This window comes from Macaca mulatta, chromosome 3, assembly GCF_049350105.2.
Source record: "Macaca mulatta isolate MMU2019108-1 chromosome 3, T2T-MMU8v2.0, whole genome shotgun sequence".
In the NCBI taxonomy this organism is placed as follows: domain Eukaryota; kingdom Metazoa; phylum Chordata; class Mammalia; order Primates; family Cercopithecidae; genus Macaca; species Macaca mulatta.
In genome coordinates, this window is record NC_133408.1 from 72595415 (window position 1) to 72621573 (window position 26159).

General features: G+C 43.5%; 2 pseudogenes across 1 annotated transcript; one reads left to right on the top strand and one right to left on the bottom strand.

Annotated features, from left to right (window-relative positions):
* Positions 1 to 6351: 6351 nt before the first annotated feature.
* On the bottom strand, positions 6352 to 7370 carry LOC114676898 (serine/threonine-protein phosphatase 2A 56 kDa regulatory subunit epsilon isoform pseudogene; annotated as a pseudogene).
* A 15929-nt stretch (positions 7371 to 23299) lies between these two features.
* On the top strand, positions 23300 to 24770 carry LOC114676894 (mesoderm-specific transcript homolog protein pseudogene; annotated as a pseudogene). The gene has a single exon (XR_003728075.2). The product of XR_003728075.2 is annotated as a mesoderm-specific transcript homolog protein pseudogene (transcript).
* The last annotated feature ends 1389 nt before the right edge of the window (positions 24771 to 26159 follow it).

Genomic DNA, 26159 nt, shown 5'->3' on the forward strand with positions numbered 1-26159 from the left:
TCCTCCATGATCTGGAAAAACTATTTCATCTTGTATTTTCTCAAACCTCTGATTCCCCCACTTTCTTCCTCTTCACACTAATCCGGTGGTTCTCTAGCTTGAGCACACATCATCATCACCTGGAAGGCTCATTCTTTTTTTTTTCTTTTTTCTTTTTCTTTTTTTGAGATGGAGTTTTGCTCTGTCTTCCCCAGGCTGGAGTGCAGTGGTAGGATATCAGCTCACATCAACCTCTGCCTCCCAGGTTCAAATGATTCTCCTGTCTCAGCCTCTGGGGAGCTGGGATTACACGCGCTCGTCATCACACCTGGCTAATTTTGTATTTTTAGTAGACCTGGGGTTTCACCATCTTGGCTAGGCTGGTCTCGAACTCCTGTCCTCAGGTGATCCTCCTGCCCCGGCCTCCCAAAATGCTGGGATTACAGGCATGAGCCACTGCACCTGGCCTTGGAAGCCTCATTCAAACGCCGATTCTGGAACCCCTTTCCAGGTTGCAGTTGTGGTTGGGTAGACCTGCGGTGGGGCCCAGGAATTCGTATTTCTAACAAATTCTCAGGTGATGCTGATACTGCTGGTCTGAGGACCACGCTTTGAGAACCACTGCGCTAATCTAACCTCACATTTCATTGGGGAATTAGAAACAAACTGAAAAGGACCACATCATCTTCCTACTACGCATTACTACTATGCGTACACAAGTGTACGCATTATCTTTATGTCCACCCACATTCTCCCTCATTACAATGGTGGTGGATCTCTGCTCCAACCCACGGCCAATCTTCCTGTGCATTTGTCTTATCCCTTCTTGCCTACAAGATAAGAACTGTGCTTTTGCAATTGCCCTTTTGTTTTTTTCTCCTAAGCATGCAAACATGCTGCAATATCTCCTCTTTGGGGAAACTCCTCACTTGATCTCACATATTTATTTAGCTGCCAACTAATTTCTCTGCTTTTCCTTCAGAGCAAAATCCTCAATAACTTTCTGTGTACCTCCAATTAGTCTCCATATTATTCTCTCTTGGACCCACCGTGTGGACTTTCTTCTCCACAACTGAACCGAAACTTCTATTGTTAAGGTCAACAGTGGCTTCACGTTGCTAAATGTAATAGAAGTCTCAGTTCCCATCTTACTTAACAATGCTTGATGCAGCTGATCCCTCTCTCCTTCTTAACTTTCTTCCCTTGGATTCCAGAATACCACTTTCTCAGTTCTACCCCTCCTACCTAATTCGGAGGCTACTCCTTCTTAGACTTTTTGTTACATTCTTGTAGTCTTCCTGATTTTTTTTTTTTTTTTTTTGAGATAGGGGCTTGCTCTGTTGTCCAAGTTAGAGTGACATGGCACAATCTTGGCTTACTGCAGCCTCGACCTCCTAGGCTCAAGCCTCCCAAGTAGCTGGGACTACAGACGTGCACCACCACACCAGGCTAATTTTTGTATTTTTTGTGAGGTGGGGTTTCCCATCTTGTCCAGGCTGGTCTCAAACTTCTGAACCCAAGTGATACACCCACCTCAGCCTCCCAAAGTGCTAGGATTACAGGCGTGAGCCACCTTGCCTGGCCTCTTCAGATTTTTCAACACCATAGTGCCCAGGGCTCAGTCCCCACCTGCCTTCTCTCTTTTAGATTCACTTCCACACAGGAGATTTCATACACCCTAAGGATTTCAATGTCATATATATGCATTGATGGATTCTAAATTAATACCCAGCCTCTCCCCAAAACTGCAAGTACTTAAGTTACCACTTATATTAACAGGTAGCTTTATTTTATTTTATTTTATTTTATTTTTTTTTTTGAGGCAAAGTCTTGCTCTCTCATGCAGGCTGGAGTACAGTGGTGTGATCTCGACTCACCGCATCCTCCACCTCCCAGATTCAAGCGATTCTCCTGCCTCAGCCTCCGAAGTATCTGGGACTACAGGTGCGCACCACCACGCCTGGCTAATTTTTGTATTTTTTTTTGACTCTTCACTGCTTCTTTATTATGATGCACCCACAGTACAGAATCTCTCACACATCCGTGAAAGGGGAAGGTTACATTTCTTTTTGGGGAGCACCTTCATTTTTGTTGCTGTTACCACCTTGAAGAAAGCAAATCATTTCCAAAGAAGAACATTTTACATTCCAAGTGTTTAAGACTCAGCTTGCTTTTGTTGTGTTTGAAAAGGAAGTAGCATGTTTTAGCCAGAGGTGGAAGATAGTTTTGTGACATCTTAAGTTTGATGTGGATCAGAAGTCTTCACTGTCTGGATGAACAGGTCTATAATTTTCATATGCAACTTTTCATGTCAAAACTGTTTCACTTTTAACCTGGGAGGCAGAGCTTGCAGTGAGCTGAGATCACATCACTGCACTACAGCCTGGACAACAGAGCGAGACTCTGTCTCAAAAATATAGAAATAAATAAATAAATAAATAAATAAAACAGAAATGTTTCATTTTTACCTCTACTCACAAACAGATGCTGTTTAAACACACACACACACACACACACACACACACACACACACACAGCTAAATTTAAAACCAATCATGAACCACAGCATTACTAACAGGGAAAATGAACTTTTGCTGCCCTTTCCTGCTAAAACGATGAAATACTAAAACACCAAAAGATTTATGAAGCTAAAGTGAAGTCCTCAAACCAATAGCAACAGATATGTCATTCTCATTATACTTCAATAAAAAATCAGACAACAACCAGCAAATGCATTGGTAATATATATATTTGAAAGTTCACCATTGATTCATGAGGTTTGGATTACAATTTATTTACAATAAGTGAGTTCAAAAAAAGTAAACAAAGAGGAAGGGAAGAGGGAGGGAGGAAAAGAGAAGCTCAGAGAGAGAGAGAAAAAAAGAGAAAGGTGGGGGAAGAAAGGAGGGAGGGAAGGAAGAAAAGGAAATCTATATTCGTAGACATCATAATATGGGATGTTTATTTCCAAGAGAGATACTATTGCTGCTATCGTGCACAAGAAGCAGCACGAATTCACATTCCGCTAGATCACAATTTGCTCAACTTTCTCTCAAGATGCACAATCCTTTTTTTAGATTTTCAAAATTAAATATAGAGGAATATAAAATGCAATGCCAATATACCTACTACAAAAATCCTTTGTGGCTCATTCCTTAACTCCACTCAGAGAAGCAGCTGAGCCAGAATACAAAAATGAAAATATTGATGTGCAAATAAAACATCAGTGATCATGTCTGGTGCCACCGTTTTGTTACAGGTGACTGTCACCTTATGATAACATTGGTAATAGCATCAAAAGAGAATCTCTTCATTTCCTGGGCAGGTCGGTGCATCCAATTAAAAGGAAAAAAGGAAAACGAGGGAAAAAAAACCACCCCAAACCTCCCAAAACTCTAAACACTTAAAAATGCCAGTAACATGCATACATCCCTTTCCCATCCCACCCTCATCCCCACAAAAAATAAAAAAGCTTTTAAAGCTCTAAATATACTTTTTTTGTTGTTTCTTTCCATAGTGTGATTGAGCCTAAGCCTATACATTTAAGTATAGCAGGTGCAATTACAAGCAAGTCCTGGCTCTGCACCCTGGACTATCCCACGCATAGGAGGTACAAAATAAATTAAACCCTTTCATTTGGGCAAACAAGCCCAAGACGAAGGAGCATAACCCTGCTTGTGAGTATCCAGTGGCATCAAGGGTATTATTTATTTCTTTTTTTTTTTTTTTTTTTTTTTTTGAGACGGAGTCTCGCTCTGTCGCCCAAGCTGGAGTGCAGTGGCCGGATCTCAGCTCACTGCAAGCTCCGCCGCCCAAGTTTACGCCATTCTCCTGCCTCAGCCTCCCGAGTAGCTGGGACTACAGGCGCCTGCCACCTCGCCCGGCTAGTTTTTTGTATTTTTTAGTAGAGACGGGGTTTCACCGTGTTAGCCAGGATGGTCTTGATCTCCTGACCTCGTGATCCGCCCGTCTCGGCCTCCCAAAGTGCTGGGATTACAGGCTTGAGCCACCGCGCCCGGCCAAGGGTATTATTTATTTCTTATTTTTTTATTTTTTCTTTTCTTTTATAAAAAGCAGTCAAATGTTAGGGAGTGCAACATATAATAAAATTCAAAAGGACAAAAACTCAACACTGAAGGAAAACAACTGAGGATACTTGCACAATGAGAAAAAGAAATGCATGCTTGATTCAAAGTATGAGATGGGTGAATTCACTCACATAATTGTTCTAGGCCCACAGCCTAAGGCCTTAGCATCCTTCTAAACCACAGGGTTATGTGTATTTTTCTCTTCCAAAGACACTCTTAATCCTATCCCTGAAACCCATATGGTAAGGATGAGGTTGGAGTGATCATCACTCACTAACTACAGTATTTGCTGTTTTAAAACTATGTTTATATGTAGTTCTGGAAATTATGAAGCAAACAAAATGTAACACAAAGATGCATTTGTCACAATTAACTCAAGTTGCAGCAATGGCAGAATTGTGGGAAGGGGCAGAGACAGAGGGCTGCTGCAAATGCAGCAAGTAAGTCCTGAAATATATCACGTAGTGCAACAGTCAGATTACCTCAGTTACTCTGTGTCACCGCACACAACATGACTAATGTCAGGCTGTCACTTTCCATTAAAAAAGAAAAAGACAATGTTCCTTCACAGAAGTTGCCCTATGAATTTTAGACATACAGCTTTAATTGATTCTTTAAATATGTCTAAAATTTGGCTTTGTTCTTCTCAGTTTGGAATGATCAACATACAAAATTGACATCAGGGAGGAGAGCTGTAAGTGTTCACCTTTACTCTCGAAGACAGGGTAAGGAGCAAAAAAGGATCCCGGCCTTTCTCATTTCAAATGACTGCATTTCCTCCCAATGGACAGAGATTCTTCATAAACCTGTGATTTTAATGTCTTCTACCGAAAAAGATGAATTAACAGCAAACAAAAGTTTACACCATCAAAAATAGATATAACGCGGAGTTGAACCTAAAGGGCTAAAATGACAAGGACTAAAAAGAAGAAGATTTGTTACAAATTTATTTTTTATCACTTTGTTCCAGCATTTTTAAAGTCAGTTGTTTTGTCTTTGGCAGCCTCTGCCAACCTTACAGTGAATCTCCATGAATGTTCTTTTTTTTTTTTTAATCTATTAATTCCATTAAACCATGTTGTGTCTAGTGTTGCATATGACTTTTTTTTTACTGCTGGTTTTTTTTTTTTTAAGGAATTAACGATGCCAGTTTTGTTTTTGTTTTTGTTTTTTTACAAAGTTACCGAGATAACAATATCCATAAATAGCTGACTCTTACGTACACACTGTGACCTGATAATCCCGAAAAACTTTATGGGAGAGAAAGTCAGCAGCTTTTTTTCCTTTTTCTTGAAAACAATAAAACTGCACATTCTACTTTATATTTAAATGTAAGGAAGAAAATATACAAGCCCATATTTATATTGTATTTCTATTAAGAGCAACAGTAGTTCATACGTTCATGTTTGCTACCGTCACAATTCAACGCAGGAACACAGAATCAGCTCTATACCATGAATATTGCTGGAAGTGATGGTTTAGGATTACCAGCTCACTGCTGCCATGTCCATAACAAGCAAATGCATCCTGGAAATAACTCAAACATATATCTTTCAGTACGTAATAATGCAACTGCATTAGGTAAGTACATACTGTACACAAGTTTTATTAGCAGTTTAACTACCCTAGAACATCTCTGGTATGTGTGTTCAATGATACATGCAGCTAATACTGGTCAGGTACTGAAATCTGTGATGTCCCAGTGCCTGTTTTCAAAGGATTCAAGCCATTGATTTGGATTCACCATAAACTGATGCATGAATTCAAAATTCCCTTCCCTACTATGTTTATCACCTCTTCTCTTTTAACTCCTAATTTTAAAACTAAAGGAGTACCAGGACTACCTGGTTACTGGAAAGATGTTCACCCCAGTAAACATAACTTTTATCAGGGACCTTTATAATTCATGACTCCATTCCACGTGGACATTCAACTCAGGAAGATGTGCAAAAGAAAAAGATGTCAAATTACAGTCAAGTTATCCAGAGGAGGATGTTACACAAACTTATAAGGAAATGACAGTCTTTTTTTCTTCCTTTACTATAAATACATTTAACAGCTTAGCAGAAAGACAAGCTAAATTTAAGATTGTTCACATTTGAAAATTGTATCATACTCTCTGCTAGTGATAAAGAACTCCCAATAATGGAATTTTAACATAGCAATTTCATTAACAAATCTTTGAAGCCCGATTTTTTTAAGAGGGTTAGAACAGTGATTATGTTTGCAAAGTTTTGAGAAGTCCATCTGCTGTCCAAATTGTGGATTGAAGACCTTATTTTTCTTTTCCTTTACTTAGAGACAGGTATATACAGTGCTGTTGTAATAATGAAACAAATGCAAAATCTACCGTAAAGTTGCACAATACAGAAAACTGTTGCTCCATCTTCTGCTACATAAATGTGTGACTCCACCAATTAGCAATGTTGCTGTCATTGTTTTTGTTAAGTTGGAATTATTCCATCACATCCAAGACCTCTCTTTAACTCCAGATCTTCCCATTTTTTCCACAATTCTTCAGCTCCTTTTCTTTCTTTTTCTCACGCTGATGATCTGACTTGTATGTGGCTGTCAGCTCGTCAAACACGGTGCTGTTCATTTCTATAAATGCCTTCAACACATTGTACACCAACGCCACAATAGCCGGATTCTAACGTTCTTTCGAAATCCTGTAAAGCCTGGAAAACATGATGCGAAGGATGACGTTAGAGTTTTCTTCTATCAAACTCATGATGTATTCATTATTCCAATACTAGAGTGCTCTTCCTGCCACCTGAAAATGAGGGCTGGATCCACACTTGGTGATTTGTTTGAACAAAGGTTCTTGGATTTTAACACATTGTGAAGGTTCAATCACATCCAGTATTTCTTCCAGTTCCCTAAGGAACATGACCTCTTTCTGACTACATGTTTTAGACCAAAACTTCATTAACCCCCTGATAACTGGTTCTGTGAGTGAAGGATCTTTCTCCAGAAACTGCACTATACAATATGCCAGCTGTGCATGGCAGAGTGAGAAGCTCCTGACAGTGTGTAAGGGGATCAATACTTTCACCGGAAACTGTGTTCTGCCTTAAGAGGTAAAGCAAAGCCATTGATAATACTTTCTAGTATTTCCAGCAGTTCAGCTACACCATTGAAGTGTTCCGTTTCATAAACAAACCTTAGGAAAATATTGTTAATCTGTTTTCAGATGAATGCTCTAAGACTGAGAAATTTGCCATAAATCTATGTTAAGACTGTTTTAAAGTAGTCCCATTCCCGAGGGTCTTCGCTGTCAAATAGCTCCAGAAGTGAGATCATCAGGCAATCTTCCAAGCAATCTACTTATTAATCCTCCCGAGGAGGTGTAGTTTTGTCCCCCTTTTACAGAAGAGGAAACTGGGGCACATAAGGGTTAATGAATGTGCCCATGGTCTCACAGCTAATAGGTGGTAAAGCTAGAATTTGAACCCCAGCAGTTAACGCCAAAAGTCCATGATCTCAACCACTGCACTATACTACCTACTGATATTCTAAATACCATTTTTTGTATTTTTAATAGAGATCGGGTTTCACTATGTTGGCCAGACTGGTTTCGAACTCCTGACTTCGTGACCTGCCTGCCTCGGCCTCCCAAAGTGCTGGTATTACAGGCGTGAGCCACTGCACCCAGCCCATTAACAGGTATCTTATTCCAAAAATAAATTCTTGATTTCTTTCCCCAAACTTAACTCCTGCCCTAGTTTATCTTAGCTTCAATGGCACCTCCAGCCTTAAAGTTGCTCAGACCAACTTTGGAGATGTTCTGAATTCTTCTCTCTCACTCTGTAGAACAAATGCGTGAGCAAATCCTACCTATTATTACATGTGAAATGTATCCAGAATCCAACAATGTCTCCCCATCCCATCTCAACCATCCTAGACCAAGCCATCAGCATCTCCTTTTTTTTTTTTTTTTTTTTTGAGACAGAGTCTCACTCTGTCACCAGACTGGAGTGCAGTGGCACTATCTCGGCTCACTGCAACCTCCGCCTCCCAGGTTCAAGTGATTCTCCTGCCTCAGCTTCCCGAGTAGCTGGGACTATAGGCGTGTGCCACGACACCCAGCTAATTTTTGTCTTTTTAGCAGAGACAGGGTTTCACCAAGTTGGCTGGGATGGTCTTGATCTCTTGACCTCGTGATCCACCTGCCTCGGCCTCCCAAAGTGCTGGGGTTACAGGTGTGAGCCACCGCACCCGGCCTATCACCTCTTTTAATTGATCTTCCTGCTTTTACGTCTGTCTTCCCATAGTCTAACCCCTCATTGCATGATCTGGTCCTATCTATTCTCTAACTGTGTCTGTCACTGCTGTCCTACTCTCTCACTCTGACCCAGCTGCACTCATATCTTAATTGTTCCTGGGGCAAGCCAAGCGTGAGTTCACCTCGAGGTCTTTGAAATGCCTCTCCATCTGAAATGCTGTTGAGTTGCAGGTGATCATTTCCATTTTCATGGTTCTCACCTTATGGCTTCCTTGCCAAGCTTGTCTAACTCACATTATTTTGTTGTTGTTGTTGTTCTGTTTTGTTTTAGGCTTTTGGCAGCCTGAAGTCGTGATTTTTAGTTTCTGTCTCTAGTGATAAGTGGAAAAGAGGGATAAGGAAGGGGCTTTAATGACCCCACAAGAAACAGAAACTAAGAACCCATAACAGTATTTTCTCCCTTGGACACCCTTGCTTCCTTCTGCTGTAGTTGAGATAAGAAAATTAATGGCAGGGAGAATGGTGGGGCTCTCCTCCAGATATGGGGAGGTGCCAAAGACTTATGTTTATGCCTCTGCAAAATTCATAGGTAGAAACCGAATCCCCAAGGGGATAGTATTTGGAGGCAGGGCCTTTGGGAAGTGATTAGGTCATGAAGGCGGAGCTGCAGTGAATGGGATAAGCGCCCTCATCAAAAATGCTTGAGGGGCCAGGTGCAGTGGTTCATGCCTGTCATCCCAGAACTTTGAGACCCCGAAACGGGCAGATCACTTGAGGTCAGGAGTTTGAGACCAGCCTGGCCAACATGGTGAAACCCCATCTCTACTATAAATACAAAAATTAGCCAGGTGTGATGGTACTTGCCTGTAATCCCAGCTACGCAGGAGGCTGAGGCAGGAGAATCACTTGAACCCAGGAGGTGGAGTTTGCCTGGGTGACAAGAGCGAGACTCTATCTCAAAAAGTCATAAAAAAGAAAAATGCTTGAGGGGATGAATACCGCGCTCTCCATGATGTAATAATTACACATTGCATGCCTGCATCAAAACATCTCATGGGCCGGGCACGGTGGCTCAAGCCTGTAATCCCAGCACTTTGGGAGGCCGAGACGGGCGGATCACAAGGTCAGGAGATCGAGACCATCCTGGCTAACACGGCGAAACCCCGTCTCTACTAAAAACACAAAAAAAATTAGCCGGGCGAGGTGGCGGTGCCTGTGGTCCCAGCTACTCGGGAGGCTGAGGCAGGAGAATGGCGGGAACCCGGGAGGCGGAGCTTGCAGTGAGCTGAGATCTGGCCACTGCACTCCAGCCTGGGTGACAGAGCGAGACTCCGTCTCAAAAAAAAAAAAAAAAAAAAAAAAAATCTCATGTACCCCATAAAAAATATACCTATTATGTACCCACACAAATTAATGCAAAGTATCCCCTCATTCCTTCTGCCACGTGAGTACATAGCAAAAATACAGTTGTCTATTAATATAAATCAGGAATTGGCTCTCACTAGACACCAGATCTCACCTTACCACTTACGTTAACAGGTATCTTATGCCAAAAGTAAATTCTTGATTTCTTTCCCCAAACTTAACTCCTTCCCTAGTCTACCCTATCTCCAGTGGCACCACCAGCCTCAAAGATCTCAGAACCACCAGATCTCACCCTTACCACTTACATTAACAGATATCTTATGCCAAAAATAAATTCTTGATTTCTTTTGATAAATCAGAAGAGGGGCCAGACACCTTGATCTTGGACTTCAAGCTTCCAACACTGTAAGAAATATATTTTCCTTGCTTGTAAGCCACCCAGTCTATGTTACTTTAGTATAACAGCCAAATGAAATAAAACAAGGGTGACTGTGGAAGGCGACCCTGGTGGGGAGTCTGCCATCATGAGATTGAGGGCTATATCACTATCCATGGAGGCATCTGGGGCCTAGAATGCTATATAAGTCTATTTTGTCATGAAGAGTTTTGAGACATAGTCCCTCTGTGGCCCATAAACTTAACAGAACTTCTTCTTCTTTTTTTTTTTTTTGAGATGGAGTCTCATTCTGTTGCCAGGCTGGAGTGCAGTGGTGCAATCTCAGCTCACTGCAATCTCTGCCTCCTGGGTTCAAGTGATTCTCCTGCCTCAGCCTCCCAAGTAGCTGGAATTGCAGGCACCCACCACCACGCCTGGCTGATTTTTTTTTTTTTTTTTTTTTTAGTAGAGACAAGGTTTCATCATTTTGGCCAGGATGATCTCGATCTCATGACCTTGTGATCTGCCTGCCTCGGCCTCCCAAAGTGCTGGGTTACAGTCATGAGCCACTGCATCCAGCCCAGAACTTTTTTAAACTTTATTTTACTCTAAGTTCTGCGATACCTGTGTGGAACATGCAGGTTTGTTACATAGGTATACATGTGTCATGGTGGATTGCTGCTCCTATCAACCCATCATCTAGGTTTTAAGCCCCGCATGCATTAGGTATTCGTCCTAATGCTCTCCCTCCCCTTGCCTGCCACCCCCCGACAGGATTGATCATGCCCATTTTACAGATAGAAAACTGAGGCATAGTGAAGGCAAAAAATTTGTACACAGTGGGGTCAGGAGAAAACCCAAATATCCTGGCCTTACAGCCTTATGACATTGGCATTAAAACTGTGTTAAATAATGTTCAATAGAAGAGTACCTGTCTGAGTGAATATAGAGCTGAATAACCGCTCAGGTCTGGTCAGTTCTTATGAGGAAGGAACATGGATAGTAACAATCCTCGAATCAGTGGTATATACTTCTGGACACAAATGATTCCTCATGGAAAGGGTTAGACATTTCTGCCATCTGGACCTTACGAGTTCCTGACAAGTCTTTTACATATGTATCCCTAATGGATGGCTCAGAAAAATCACTGAAATATATTATGTGTGGGAAAGAGAAAGGAAGAAAATAAGTAAGCGGGGTGGGGTGTCAGAGGCATTCGAACCAAGAGTGACTCCATTTTGAACAGGGGCTGGGTAAAATGAGGCTGAGAGCTGCTAGACTGCATTCCCAGCAGGCTAGGCATTCTTAGTCACAGGATGTTTATGGTTAAGGGAACAGGTTAATATTGTTTGCTAAACAGACCAAGGATGTAACAGACCCAGGAAATGGCCTGATGTCTTGATATCAAAAGCATGATTTGTTTAAGAATAAGTTTTGCAGCTTGGCCTGCAATCCCAGCACTTTGGGAGACAGAGGTGGGTGGATTGCTTGAGCCTGGTAGTTTGAGACCAGCCTAGGAAACCCTGACCCTATGAAAAATAAAAAAATTAGTCCCGCATGATGGTGCACCCTTGTAGTCCTAACTACTTGGGAGGCTGAGATGGGAGGATTGCTTGAGCCCAAGAGGTTGAGGCTGTAGTGAGTTTGATCACACCACTGCACTCCAGCCTGCGTGACAGAGCAAGACCCTGTCTCAAAATAATAATAATAAGAAGAAGAACAGAATGAGTTTTGCTTTAAATATAGTGATACAGATCTTGCAGAAAACAGTAGTTACAGAAAGATGAAAAATCCTTTATCCCAGCACCTTGTAGTAGAGCCACCACCCCGTGAGTTTTTGACATTTTTATCTTATATTTGAGCAAACATTGTAACTAAGGTGGGCACATTCTTCCTTTTGCTTTTGGGAATGTCCTGCTCTGTCTATGGAGCAGCCATTCTTTTACTCCTTAGTTTTTTTTTTTTTTTTACGGAGTCTCGCTCCTTCACCCAGGCTGGAGTGCAGTGGCGCCATCTCAGTTCACTGCAAGCTCTGCCTCCTGGGTTCAAGTGATTCTCCTGCCTCAGCCTCCCGAGTAGCTGGGACTACAGGCACCCGCCACCACGCCTGACTAATTTTTTGTATTTTTAGTAGAGACGGGGTTTCACCATGTTATCCAAGATGGTCTCAATCTCCTGACCTTGTGATCCACCCGCCTCGGCCTCCCAAAGTCCTGGAATTACAGGCGTGACCCACCGCGCCCAGCCTATTCCTTTACTTTCTTAATAAACTTGCTTTCCCTTTACTCTGTGGACTTACCCTGAATTCTTTCTCGTGTGATATCCAATAACTCTCTCCTGGGGTCTGGATCGAGACCCCTTTCTGATAATAGGGGGAGAAGATGGAAGACGTGGAGGTGAAGGAAAGGAGAAAAGAGAAGGTTTAGAAAAGGAAGGAAAAGCAATTCAAATTCTATTGAGGGTAGAGAATCTTCCATTTGTCTCTGACAACCACTGATACTCATTCTGAATGTAGCATTAATCTGTCTACGCAAAGGCTTGGAGGATCATCAGGGCTCACTGTTGAACAAGGTAAAGAAACTGTAGCCTGTCTTCTATCTAAGTCCTGGTGTTTACTGGCCCAACCTCTTCCAGAGTGGGTAAGGGGCCTGCTTGGTGAGACCCTCACAGCTTCCCCCTTTCTCAAGAATAGGAGCATGTAGACAGTGCGACACATCCAAGACAGAAGCGAAATCCTCTTGGCTTTCTCAACATCCTTCCCCTACCCCCAAGTATGCTGACACTATTCAATAACTCACATTGACTTTTGAGGAGAAAAAAAAATGTAATTGTTAAAGTGTAAATCCCCTTAAATGCAAAGATCAAAAGGAAAGTTTCCACCCAGTGACACGAAATTAAATATGCAGACGTGCCCCACTCTGATTCATGAATGCTTATGCACTTCTCAATTGTTGCCAGGAAGATCAGGGCCTAAGAAAATTAAAACCATTATGCCTCAAAAGGATACATGATTTTCACAGCTTTCTAACGTGATTTCCTGTCATGCAGAACTTAGTGTTTTCCCATATTCCCCTCATGCCTCTATACTGATGTTCAGGACTGAACAGAAGCAGCTTTGCAAACATCCTTCAGTAGAGAATTCCCACAGGCCCAGCCTGAGGTGAGCATAGAAACAGACAGCAAGGCCTAACATTGTCCTACGGCTTTATGTTCAGCCAGAGGATAAATGCCCCCTTAGACAAAGTACCCTGAGGGTAGTCTCAGGCTGGGGTTGAGGAGAAGGCAGCATTGTAAGTAAAGTTACAATGTAACCCAAAGTTATGAGGTGTCTCCATTTACATCAGGGTGACTTGCACAATTTATTTAGCTTCTCTATGCCTTAATGTCTTCTGTTGAGTTCTCCCAGAAGTAGACTCAGAGACAAGTATTTTAGCACAGAAAAATACAGGAAACACCAGTAGAAGACTGGGCAGAGAAGGAAAGTATACTAATAAAGCCACTTACCACTGTGGAGCCTACCAGGGAATGCTGGGTAATGGTGGAGAAATTCTGACACAGAATTCTCTGTGTCCCCACCCAAATCTCATGTCTAACTGTACCTCCGGTGTGGGAGGAAGGACCTGGAGGGAGGTGATTGAATCATGGGGGCAGACTTTTCTCCTTGCTGTTCTCGTGATAGAGTTCTCACGAGATCTGGTTGTTTGAAAGTGTGTAGCACCTCCCCCTTCACTCTCTTTCCCTCCTGCTGGCCATGTGAAGATATCCCTCCTTCCCCTTCACCTTCTGCCATGATTATAAATTTTCTGAGGCCTCCCCAGAAGCAGAAGCCTGTAAGCCTTAATGTCTTCAGTTGGGAACCTCGAGCCAATTAAACCTCTTTTCTTTATAAATTACCCAGACTCAGTAATGTTTTTATAGCAGTGTGAGAACGGATAATGCAAGTTCACTTAAATGCTTTCTCTCCCAGGCCTGGTGCGGTGGCTGATGCCGGTAATCCCAGCACTTCGGGAGGCCAAGGCGGGGAGATCATCTGAGGTCAGGAGTTCAAGACCTGGCTGACCAACATGGAGAAACCCCGTCTCTACTAAAAACACAAAATTAGCCGGACATGGTGGTGCATGCCTGTAATCCCAGCTACTCGGGAGGCTAAGGCAGGAGAATCGCTTGAACCCAGGAGGCAGAGGTTGCCATGAACTGAGACCGTGTCATTGCTATCCAGCCTGGGCAGCAAGAGTGAAACTCCATCTCAAGAAGTAAAGAAAAAAAAAAAAGCTTTCTCTCCCAAGAGGCTAGGAAGTTGGAAATGTATCTAACTCACATTGGACACTGCCTGAGGTTATTCACAGGGAATGGTAATACTTCTCTTTGCCTGGTAGAGCAACCCTCCTGGCATCAGAAAAAGGCCCCCAGAAAAAGAGACACAGGTACTAGCAATTGTAAATTATCCAGAGTCCTTATAAGTTGTAAGATCTGAAGGAAATGCCCGCCATCTATATTCTCAGCCACACTTAGTTTCTTAATCTGCAAAATGGAGTTAATAATAGTACTTACTTGATGAGGCTGTTGCAGAAATTCATTGAGTTGCTACACGCAAATCACTGAGAACCCAGCTGGGCATATAATAAGCATTTTATTGCATGGCATTATTGTCATTTTTTTTGTTTTTTTTTGAGATGGAGTCTTGCTCTGTTGCCCAGGCTGAAGTGCTGTGGCGCAGTCTCTGCTCGCTGCAAGCTCCATCTCCCAGGTTCATGCCATTCTCCTGCCTGTAGCTGGGATTACAGGCACCCCCCACCATGCCTGGATAAGTTTTGTATTTTTACTACAGATGGGGTTTCACCTTGTTAGCCAGGATGGTCTCGATCTTCTGACCTTGTGATCTGCCCGTCTTGGCCTCCCAAAGTGCTGGGATTACAAGTGTGAGCCACCGCGCTGGAGTTTTAGACCAGTCTGGCCAACATGGTGAAACCCCGTCTCTACTAAAAATACAAAAAATTAGCTGGGCGTGGTGGCAGGCACCTGTAATCCCAGCAACTCAGGAGGCTGAGGCAGGAGAATTGCTTGAACCCAGGAGGTGGAGGCTGCAGTGAGCCAAGATCACTCCATTGCACTCCAGCCTAAGCAACAAGAGTGAAACTCCATCTCGAAGAAGAAGAAGAAGGAGAAGGAGAAGGAGAAGGAGAAGAAGGGGGGGAGGAGGAGGAGGAGGAGGAGGAGGAGGAGGAGGAGGAGGAGGAGGAATAAGAAGAAGAAGAAGAAGAAGAAGAAGAAGAAGAAGAAGAAGAAGAAGAAGAAGAAGAAGAAGAAGAAGAAATTTATATGTATTTAATAATGAAACCTTTAGATTATTTAGGTTACTTTTATGTTGGAGTCCTTTTGATAGCAGCTTGACACAACCAGCAAGTATATATGGAACTTCTCTTTGCTAGTGATATGATTTAGCTCTGTGTCTCCACTCGAATCTCATCTTGAATTGTAATCCCCATGTGTAAAAGGAGGGATCTGGTGGGAGGTGATTGGATCATGGAGGTGGTTTCCCCCATCCTATTCTTGTGACAGTGAGTGAGTTCTCACAAGATCTGATGGTTTAAAAGTGGCACTTCCCCTTTCACTCTCTCTTTCTCCTGCCACCATGTAAGATGTGCGTTGCTTCCCCTTCACTTTCCACCATGACTGTAAGTGTCTTGAGGCCTCCCCAGCCATGCAGAACTGTGAGTCAATTAAAACTCTTTCCTTTATAAATTACCCAGTCTCAGGTAGTTCTTTAGAGCAATGCGAAGATGGACTAATACAGCTAGATTCTAACTTTCTAACTTTCCCTTGTCACATGGACATGTGACACGAATCTACCAAATGAAGTCAAAAAGGAAAACTTGAAAATGTTTCCTTCTCTGCCTTTCAAGGAAAAAGTGTGTAAAAGGAACCTGCTGAAGAAAATTCAGTTTTGCTTTAGATACTTTCTTTCAGTTTAAGATTCCTGTGTGTGATGTTGATGACTGGAGCTGCAGCAACTGTCTTGTGACTGTGAGGAAAAACCAAGAGAAAGCAGAGAAGTCCTGGTTGTTCCGGAGGCTAAGGCAGGAGGATTGCTTGAGCCCAAGAGTACAAGTCTGCAATGAGCTATGATTGTACCAATGCACTGTAGCCTGGGCAGTAGAGCAAGACCAAGGAAGGAAGGAAGGAAGGGAAGGAAGGAAAGGAACAGAAGGAAGGGAGGAAGGGAGGAGGGAAGGAGAGGGGGAGGGAGAGAAGGAGAGAGGGAGGGAGGGAGGGAAAGAGAAAGAGAGAGAGAGGGAGGGAGGAAGGAAGAAAGGAAGGAAGGAAGGAAGGAAGGAAGGAAAGAAGGAAGGAAGGAAGGAAGGAACAGAGATGGGGAGGGAGGGAGGAAAGGAAGGAAGAAAGGAAGGATTAAGAGGGAAGAAAGGCCAGCACCCTGATGCCACTGAGCTGATGAACCCACCCTGGAAGAACCTACCTACAACTTTTTGGTATGTGAAAAGTGTAATGGCTTTCTTGCTTTGGCTACCATTAGTTTGATTTCACGTTACATGTAGTCCAAAGCATTATTAAATGATTCCAAAGTCTTAGATGTAAACATAAAATTTCTTTCTGGTCAGACGTGGTGGCTCACGCCTGTAATCCCAGCACTTTGGGAGGCCAAGGCGGGCGGATCACCTGAGGTCAGGAGATTGAGATCAGCCTGGCCAACATGGTGAAACCCCATCTCTAGTAAAAATATAAACATTAGCTGGGCATGGTGATGGGTGCCTGTAGTCCCAGCTACTCGGGAGGCTGAGGCAGGAGATTTCCTTGAGGCCGGGAGGCAGAGGTTGCAGTCAGCCAAAATCACGCCACTGTACACCAGCCTGGGCGACAGAGAGAGACTCTATCTTTAAAAAAAAAAAAAAAGGCCGGGCGCGGTGGCTCAAGCCTGCAATCCCAGCACTTTGGGAGGCCGAGACGGGCGGATCACGAGGTCAGGAGATTGAGACCATCCTGGCTAACACGGTGAAACCCCGTCTCTACTAAAAAAAAAAATACAAGAAAATTAGCCGGGCGAGGTGGCGGGCGCCTGTAGTCCCAGCTACTCGGGAGGCTGAGGCAGGAGAATGGCGTGAACCCGGGAGGCGGAGCTTGCAGTGAGCTGAGATCGTGCCACTGCACTCCAGCCTGGGGCACAGAGCAAGACTCCGTCTCAAAAAAAAAAAAAAAATCTTTTTATGTTATCTATTATATTATCTTTTATACAAAATTACATGGAAAAAGTCAAATTTGCTGTACGTGTAAATAAGAAACGTACATGGTCCCTTTCATCATTCACATCTACAGAGGACAGGAGGCACCATTACACTCCTTTTTTGGAAAATCTCAGCTTGTTCTCTAAGAGCTAGTTTTTCTTAGTCCTATTTAATAGTATGGATTTTTTCATTTACTGGAGTGCAGAAAAGGGATTTACTTTTTTTCTCAAATAAAAAATGTCTCTCTCCATTAATCAAGTGCATTCTTGCTACTTGACAACAGTTTCAGGTGCAAGTCCTCCATCAAGGATTCGCAAGTCAATAAATTTTGTGGCAGGCATAATCATCCGCCCTTGCCAGGAAAGTCCTGAGTAACCCTTTGGAGGAAGCAGCCACTGGCGTCGGAAGTGCTGCCCTTCTGTAGGGTCAGGCGGAGAGAGGTGCCTGCATCAGGCTGCCTGGCACTGACTGGCAGAAGCTGAAATTCTCAGTAAGTGACATCTTGATGTGCTGGAAAGCAGGTTAGCTGTGAGAACACAGGGACAAACAGTGGGGGATTCAGGAGGGCCTTAGAAGACAGCCTTCAGGACTGGGCAAAGTGGCTCATGTCTGTAATCCTAGCACTGTGGGAGGCCGAGGTGGGTGGATCAACTGAGGTCAAGAGTTCGAGCGCAGCCTGGCCAACATGGTGAAACCTTGTCTCTACTGAAAATACAAAAAAAATTAGGGGGACGTGGTGGCAGGTGCCTGTGATCCCAGCTACTTAGGAGGCTGAGGCATGAGAATTGCTTGAACCCAGGAGGTGGGGAGGTTGCAGTGAGCTGAGATAATGCCATTGCATTCCAGCCTGGGCAACAGAGCAAAAACCTCATCTGAAAAAAAAAAAAAAAAGAAGAAGAAGAGGGAGGAAACAATGAAAGAGAACCGAGGCTGGGTTCCAGCCCCAAGGTTCAGCTGTGATGACAATTTCTTGATGCCAGGTTTGCTGGGGCACCTGATAGGGGTAGAGTAAGAAGGTGAAACCTAGGACCAGAATGAGGAGGTGGTGAGCCAGGTCAGATTTAGGAGATCAGCAGGGAACAGCAAAAGATGTTGCAGGAGGGTGAACACTTAATATTTTTATTTTATTTTATTTTATTTTATTTTATTTTATTTTATTTTATTTTATTTTTTGAGACAGGGCCTTCCTCTGTCGCCCAGGCTGGTGCACAGTGGTACAAGTGCTACCTGGGAGGCTGAGTGAGGCTGGAGGATGGTTTGAGCCCAGGAGTTCCAGGCTGCATGGCTCACTGCTGGCTCACTACAGCCTGGAATTCCTGGGCTCAAGCCATCCTCCAGCCTCACCCTCCCACGTAACTGTGAATACAGGCATGCACCACCACACCCAGCTAGTATTTTTATTTTTTGTAGACCTGGGGATCTTACTATGTTGCCCCAGCTGGTCTTAAACTCCTGGCCTCAGGCAATCCTCCTGCCTAGGCCTCCCGAAGTGTTGGGATTACAGGTGTGAGCCACTGTGCCCAGCTGAATATTTAATTAAAAAGCCCAAGTCTGAATATACATTGGTAAGGCAGGAATGGGTGGACATTAAATGGCCCAGTTAGAGGCAGGAACAGGATCCAATGGTGGGACATACTGAGGCCTAAATCAAAGTGTGAACGCAGGCATAGGATGACACTATACTAAACAATCAGGTCGACAGGAGAAGGTTATGGAAAGACAGTCTGGCGCAGGAATGCTTGCTCAGCTCAGAACCCAGGCAGCGATCCTCAGCACGTGCTGGGTTGGTCATATCTTCCCTTTATACCTGAGCCAGCCTGCAGAACCATGAATTCGATTATTATTATTATTATTTTTGTAGTGAGTCTCCCTCTGTCTCTCAGACTGGAATGCACTCTCAGTTCACTGCAACTTCTGCCTCAGCTGCTAGTTTATTCCTTTTTTCCTGGATCCTCTAAGTCTTCCTCTGGTGTTGTGTCCCTAGCCTTTGCTATGTAACAAGCCACCCAAACATTAGTGCTTTAAAAAAATTACACTTCTATGCATTGGGTGCAAGTTTACTTTACTGATTTTTCCTGGGCTCTTTCATCTGGCTATAATTATTTTTTCTTTTTTAAAATTGTGCTAAAATAAAATATAAAATTTACCATCTAATAGGATTTGGATGTGTGTCTCCTCCAATTTCATGGTGAAATGTGATCTCCATTGTTGGAAGTGAGGTCTGGCAGGAGGTGTTTGGGTCATGTGGGTGGATCCTTTGTGAATGACTTGGTGCCCTCCCCATGGTGATGAGAGAGTTCTCATTCTGTTAGTTCACACAAGAGCTGGGTGTTTCAAGGAGCTGGCACCTCCTTCTCTCTCTCTCTTTCTCTCTCTCTTCCTCCCTCTCTCTCCGTCTCTCTCCATGTGATGTGCCTGCCTGTTCTCTTTTCACCTTCTACCATGAGTAAGTTTCCTGAGGCCTCACCAGAAGCCTAGCAGATGCTAGTGTCATGCATGTAAAATCTGCATGTACAACCTGTAGAACCTTGAGCCAAATAAACCTTTTTTTTTTTTTTTTTTTTTTGAAGACAAGGCCTGGCTCTATCACCCATGATAGAGTGCTGCAGTGGTGTGATTATAGCTCACTGCAGCCTCAAACTCCCAGGTTCAAGCCATCCTCCCACCTCAGCCTCCCAGGTAGCTGGGACTACAGGCATGCACCACCACACTTGGCTAATATTTGTCTTTTTTGAAAAGACAGGGTTTCACCATGTTGCCAGGCTGGTCTCAAACTCATGAGCTCAAGCAATCCTCCAGCCCCAGTCTCCCAAAGCACTGGGATTACAGGTGTGAGCCTCTTTTCTTTGTAAGTTACCAGCCTCAGGTATTCCTTTACAGCATGGCAAAACAGACTAACTCACCCGTTCTTAAGTGTACATTTTGGTAGCATTAAATACACTTATAATGTACAACCTTTATTACCGCCCACTTCCATAATTCTTTTCATCTTTAGAAACTTAAATTTTATATACATTAAACAAGAAGTCCCCATTTTCCTGTCTCCCCTGTCCCTGGAAATTGCCAATCAACTCTCTGTCTATATGATTGCGACTACTCTAAGTACCTCATATAAATGGAATTATACAGTATTTGCCTTTTAGGGGCTGGCTTATTTCACTTAGCATGATGTCCTTAAGTTTCATCCAGGTTATATAGCATGTGTCAGAATTTTCCTTATTTTTAAAGCCGAATGGTATTTCATTGTGTTAAATGAACATTGTGTTTATTCATTCATGTGCAATGGACACTTGGGTTGTTTCCATGTATTAGCCATTGTAAATAATTCCACTCTGAATGTGGCTGCACAAGGATCTGAGTCCCTGCTTTCAATTCTTTTGAGTATATAACCAGAAGTAGAATTGCTGCATCATATGGTAATTCTTTTTTTTTTTTTTTTTTTTGATGGAGTCTCTCTCTGTGGCCCAGGTTGGAGTGCAGTGGCGTGATCTCGGCTCACTGCAACCTCCGTCTCCCAGGTTCAAGTGATTCTCCTGCCTCAGCCTCCCGAGTAGCTGGGATCACAGGCACCCGCCACAACGCCCAGCTAATTTTTGTATTTTTTAGTAGAGACAGGGTTTCACCATGTTGGCCAGGCTGGTCTTGAACTCCTGACCTCAGGTGATCTGCCCGCCTCAGCCTCTCAAAATGCTGGGATTACAGGCATGAGCCACCATGCCTGGCCAATTGTACTTCTAATGTTTCGAGGAACCACCACACTGTTTTCCACAATGGCCGTACCGTGTTACCTTCCTACCAATAGTTCACAAGAGCTTCAATATCTCACATGACTGTAATTTATGGGCATATCAATTGCACAAGAAGGTCCAAGCTGGCCTTACTTAAAGGTCCAACAGTTAGTGCTGGCCATTAGCTGGGCACCTACAGTTCCTCAGTGGTGCCTGTGTCAGTCCTGGTATTCTAAGCAGATGCTAAGTCTGGATTTATTTGAGAAAACTCTAATAAGAGTGTAAGTAATTTATTAGGGAAAATTCTGCAAGAGAAAATGGGAAGGGAGCCAGCAAAGTCCAGGAGAGTCATCAGACCTCAGTGCAAGTCTAGCACCAGTGGAGAAGGGAAAGATGGGAACACAGTGCAGGGCAAGACTTCACACGAGGTTCTGCAGAAGTTTCTGCAAAGCTAATGGGGAGCCCATGACAGGAGTGGTGCATTTCCCAGGAGTGGGCTTGCCTGAGAATCCTGCCATGCTCAATCACTGCCTGGGAGCAGTCGGGAAAGCTTGGCCTCCATGGAAACATGGTGATTGGTAGATTTCTGAGCACAGCAGCTGGGTAACTGGTCAACTCATCCCCTGTGCTCCAACATCTGAGGAAGATAAGTGGGAAAAAGATTGGCATAAAGAACTGCACCTGCTTTGTAACTTCATCCCATTCACAAGAAGGCAGAACAGCTTCTCTTTACATGGAAATTATTGCAGTGTATTGCAGTAGGCCTCTGGCAGGGCCTACTTCAATAGTGATACTTCTTCCCTGGACCTCTGCTGCAGCCTCCAGCACCACTCAAGGTCTCTATTCAAATGCCATCCTCTGCATAGGTTCTTCCCTGATGACCCATTTAAAATCTGAAACACCTCTACCCCAGTCACATTTCTTGCCCTACTTCCCTGCCTTACTTCCTTCTATGGTGGGTGTTGCCTTCTATATACTATGATTCATGTTTGGCTCCTTCACTAGAATATCAGTTCTACAACTGCAGGGGTTTGTCGGTTTTAGTCAGTGTTATATCCTTAGCATTTACAAGTGGGATGGCCAAAGAATGTGCTCAGTGAAACAGACTTTTACTGAATAAAGAATAGTGGCCATGTCTGTAATCCTAGCACTTTGAGAGACCAAAGCGTGAGGATCACTGGAGGCCAGAAGTTTGAGACCAGCCTGGGCAGCACGGCAAGACCCTATCTCTACAAAATTTTTTTTTAAAAAATCTAAGCATGATGACAAATACCTGCTTGAGCCCAAGAGTTCCAGGCTGCAATGAGCTATGATCACACCAGTGCACTCCAGCTTGGGTGACAGAGTGAGACTTCATCACTAAAAAAGAAAAAAAACAAAAAACAATGAAAAAAGTCTTTGACCTATTATGCACTGTCCTGCAGATTCTATTCATCTATGTATCATCTATCTATCCATCCATCCATCCGTCCATTTATCCATCTACATATCTGTATATCATCTATCCATTCATCCATCCATTTATCCATTTATCCATCCAACTGTCCATCAAGCTACCTATTCATTCATCCGTCTATTTATTCATTCATCCGTCTATCCATCCATCCATCCATCCATTTATCCATCCATCCATTTATCCATCGATCTAGCCATCCATCCATCCATTTATATATCTTATACAATTTATATATAATTTAATCCATTTATATATAATCTTATACAATTTTTCTCTACTTTGTTGTTATCCTTCAATTACTAAGAGCTAGAACACTCACATAATGTGTATAGGGTCTCTCAATTCTGAGTGTTGGACCTTGGATGGGAACCCACGCCTGTCTCTAAATCTACTATATTTCTCAGTAACATGCATGGCCTTATTACAGAGATACAGACAGAGAAAATGAGGAAGGAAGTGAGGGAGGAGGAAGGAAGTCACAACATCCACGTATACCTAAACCCTGCTAACTTCAAGTAGAGTATTCCGAGTCCCGTAACTAGAAAACCATCTTGACTGTTTATATTGTTTTGTTTATCCACTGAAATGTCCAACACTTTAGCATAGCTTCAACAAAGTGCTTTTAACGATGTGCCTCCATTATAAGGGCAGAGGGAGAATCTTCATGAATTTGAGTGATTTCTGCTTTGGAATCACACACATCTGCATCCCGGTAGCTTCTCTGAGCTATAAATAGATGAAAGAACTGCAAGACTCTGCCCTTACTAGTCCACCTGAGGAGAAAGCTTCCCAGCAAATTGAAGCTCTTTAGAATCCTTCTTGAGAAAATGCAGGCAACGGGTTCTCCCAAACATGGAGTCCTGTAGCCCAGGTCTTACCTGAGTCAGGTAAGAGGCGGGCAGGGAAGGAGTGATCTCCCCATACACCCTCGCAGCCCGCTTCAGGAGTGGGACTAGCACTCCTTGGTGGGTGTGGCTCGTGTGCGTGGGCCACACCAGTCCTGGGGGGCAGGATGAGGGAGTGGTGGGTCCAGGTGGGGCTGTTGCCCGTGCCCCTGCTTGCTGTGTACCTGCACATCCCACCCCCTCAGCTCTCCCCTGCCCTTCACTCATGGAAGTCTTCAGGCAAGTTTTTCACTTACAAGGGACTGCGTATCTTCTACCAAGACTCTGTGGGTGTGGTTGGAAGTCCAGAGATAGTTGTGCTTTTACACGGTTTTCCAACATCCAGCTATGATTGGTACAAGATTTGGGAAGGTCTGACCTTGAGGTTTCATTGGGTGATTGCCCTTGATTTCTTAGGCTTTGGCTTCAGTGACAAACCGAGACCACATCACTATTCCATGTTTGAGCAGGCCAGCATCGTGGAAGCACTTTTGCAGCATCTGGGGCTCCAGAACCGCAGGATCAACCTTCTTTCTCATGACTATGGAGATACGGTTGCTCAGGAGCTTCTCTACAGGTACAAGCAGAATCGATCTGGTGGGCTTACCATAAAGAGTCTCTGTCTGTCAAATGGAGGTATCTTTCCTGAGACTCACCATCCACTCCTTCTCCAAAAGCTATTCAAAGACGGAGGTGTGCTGTCACCCATCCTCACACGACTGATGAACTTCGTGTTCTCTCGAGGTCTCACCCCAGTCTTTGGGCCGTATACTCGGCCCTCTGAGAGTGAGCTGTGGGACATGTGGGCGGGGATCTGCAACAATGACGGGAACTTAGTCATTGACAGTCTCTTACAGTACATCAATCAGCGGAAGAAGTTCAGAAGGCGCTGGGTGGGAGCTCTTGCCTCCGTAACTATTCCCATTCATTTTATCTATGGGCCATTGGATCCTGTAAATCCCTATCCAGAGTTTTTGGAGCTGTACAGGAAAATGCTGCCGCGGTCCACAGTGTCGATTCTGAATGACCGCATTAGCCACTATCCACAGCTAGAGGATCCCATGGGCTTCTTGAATGCATATATGGGCTTCATCAACTCCTTCTGAGCTGGAAAGAGTAGCTTCCCTGTATTACCTCCCCTACTCCCTTATCTGTTGTGTATTCCACTTAGGAAGAAATGCCCAAGAGAGGTCCTGGCCATCAAACATTATTCTCTCACAAAGTCCACTACTCAAATTGGTGAACAGTGTATAGGAAGAAGCCAGCAGGAGCTCTGACTAAGGTTGACATAATAGTCCACCTCCCATTACTTTGACATCTGATCAAATGTATCTTGGCTTTGTTTTTGTGTTATTAGAAAATTCTGATGAGCATTACTATTCACTGATGCAGAAAGACGTTCTTTTGCATAAAATACTTTTTAACACTTTGGATTTCTCTGAAATATTTAGAAGTGCTCATTTCTGGCCCAGCCCCAACAGGAATTCTATAGTAAGGAGGAGGCGAAGGGGGCCTCCTTCCCTCTCCTTGAATGACTTTATGGGCACATGCCTTTTAAAAGTTCTCTAAGCAACACAGAGCTGAGTCCTCTTTGTCATACCTTTGGATTTAGTTTCATCAGCTGTTTTTAGTTATAAACATTTTGTGGCCGGGCGCGGTGGCTCAAGCCTGTAATCCCAGCACTTTGGGAGGCCGAGGCGGGTGGATCACGAGGTCAGGAGATCGAGACTATCCTGGCTAACATAGTGAAACCCCGTCTCTACTAAAAATACAAAAAACTAGCCGGGCGTGGTGGCGGGCGCCTGTAGTCTCAGCTACTTGGGAGGCTGAGGCGGGAGAATGCCGTGAACCCGGGAGGCGGAGCTTGCAGTGAGCCGAGATCACGCCACTGCACTCCAGCCTGGGAGACACAGCGAGACTCCGTCTCAAAAAAAAAAAAAAAACATTTTGTTAAAATAGATATTGGTTTAAATAATATAGTATTCTAGGTATTTGATTTAAGACTATGATTTAGCTATACATTATGTATATTTTATTAAGACACTAAACCAGCATATCCTTACTCTGCCAAAGTAGTGAAGCTAATTAAACATGTTTGATTTCTGAATAAATTGAACTAAATCCAAACTACTTCCTAAAATCACAGGACTTTAAGGACCAATAGCATCTGTGCCAGATATTTACTGTTATTAGCTGGGAAGACCAATTCTAACAGCAAATAACAGTCTGAGACTCCTCATACCTCAGAGCTTAGAAGCATGTTTCTCTTGAGCTACTATAGAGGGGAAGGGATTCTTGTGTAGTCCAAGTCACCATGCTGAATGTACACTGATTCCTTTATGATGACTGCTTAACTCCCCATTGCCTGTCCCAGAGAGGCTTTCCAATGGACCTCAGTAATTCCTATACTTTACAGACAGGAAAGTTCCAGAAACTTTAAGAACAAACTCTGAAAGACCTATGAGCAAATGGTGCTGAACACTTTTTTTTTTTAAGCCATATTTCATTGTCTTAGTCAAACCAGGATTAAGTGATTATTTAAAATTCATTTTTTAAAATTAGCAACTTCAAGTATAACAACTTTGAAACTGGAATAAGTGTTTATTTTCTATTAATAAAGATGAATTGTGACAAAAAAAAAGAAAATGCATGATTAATGAGCCATGTAGAACATATGCCAGAATCCACATGCTTTTAAGTGCGTTCTGCATAGAAGCAGGGATTGTTGGTATCCAAGATATAAGGGCCTCTGTACACAGGATTCCTCTTCTTGTTCCAGAAAAGGGGGGAGATGAAAAATGCATCTACGGCTAAAGAGGC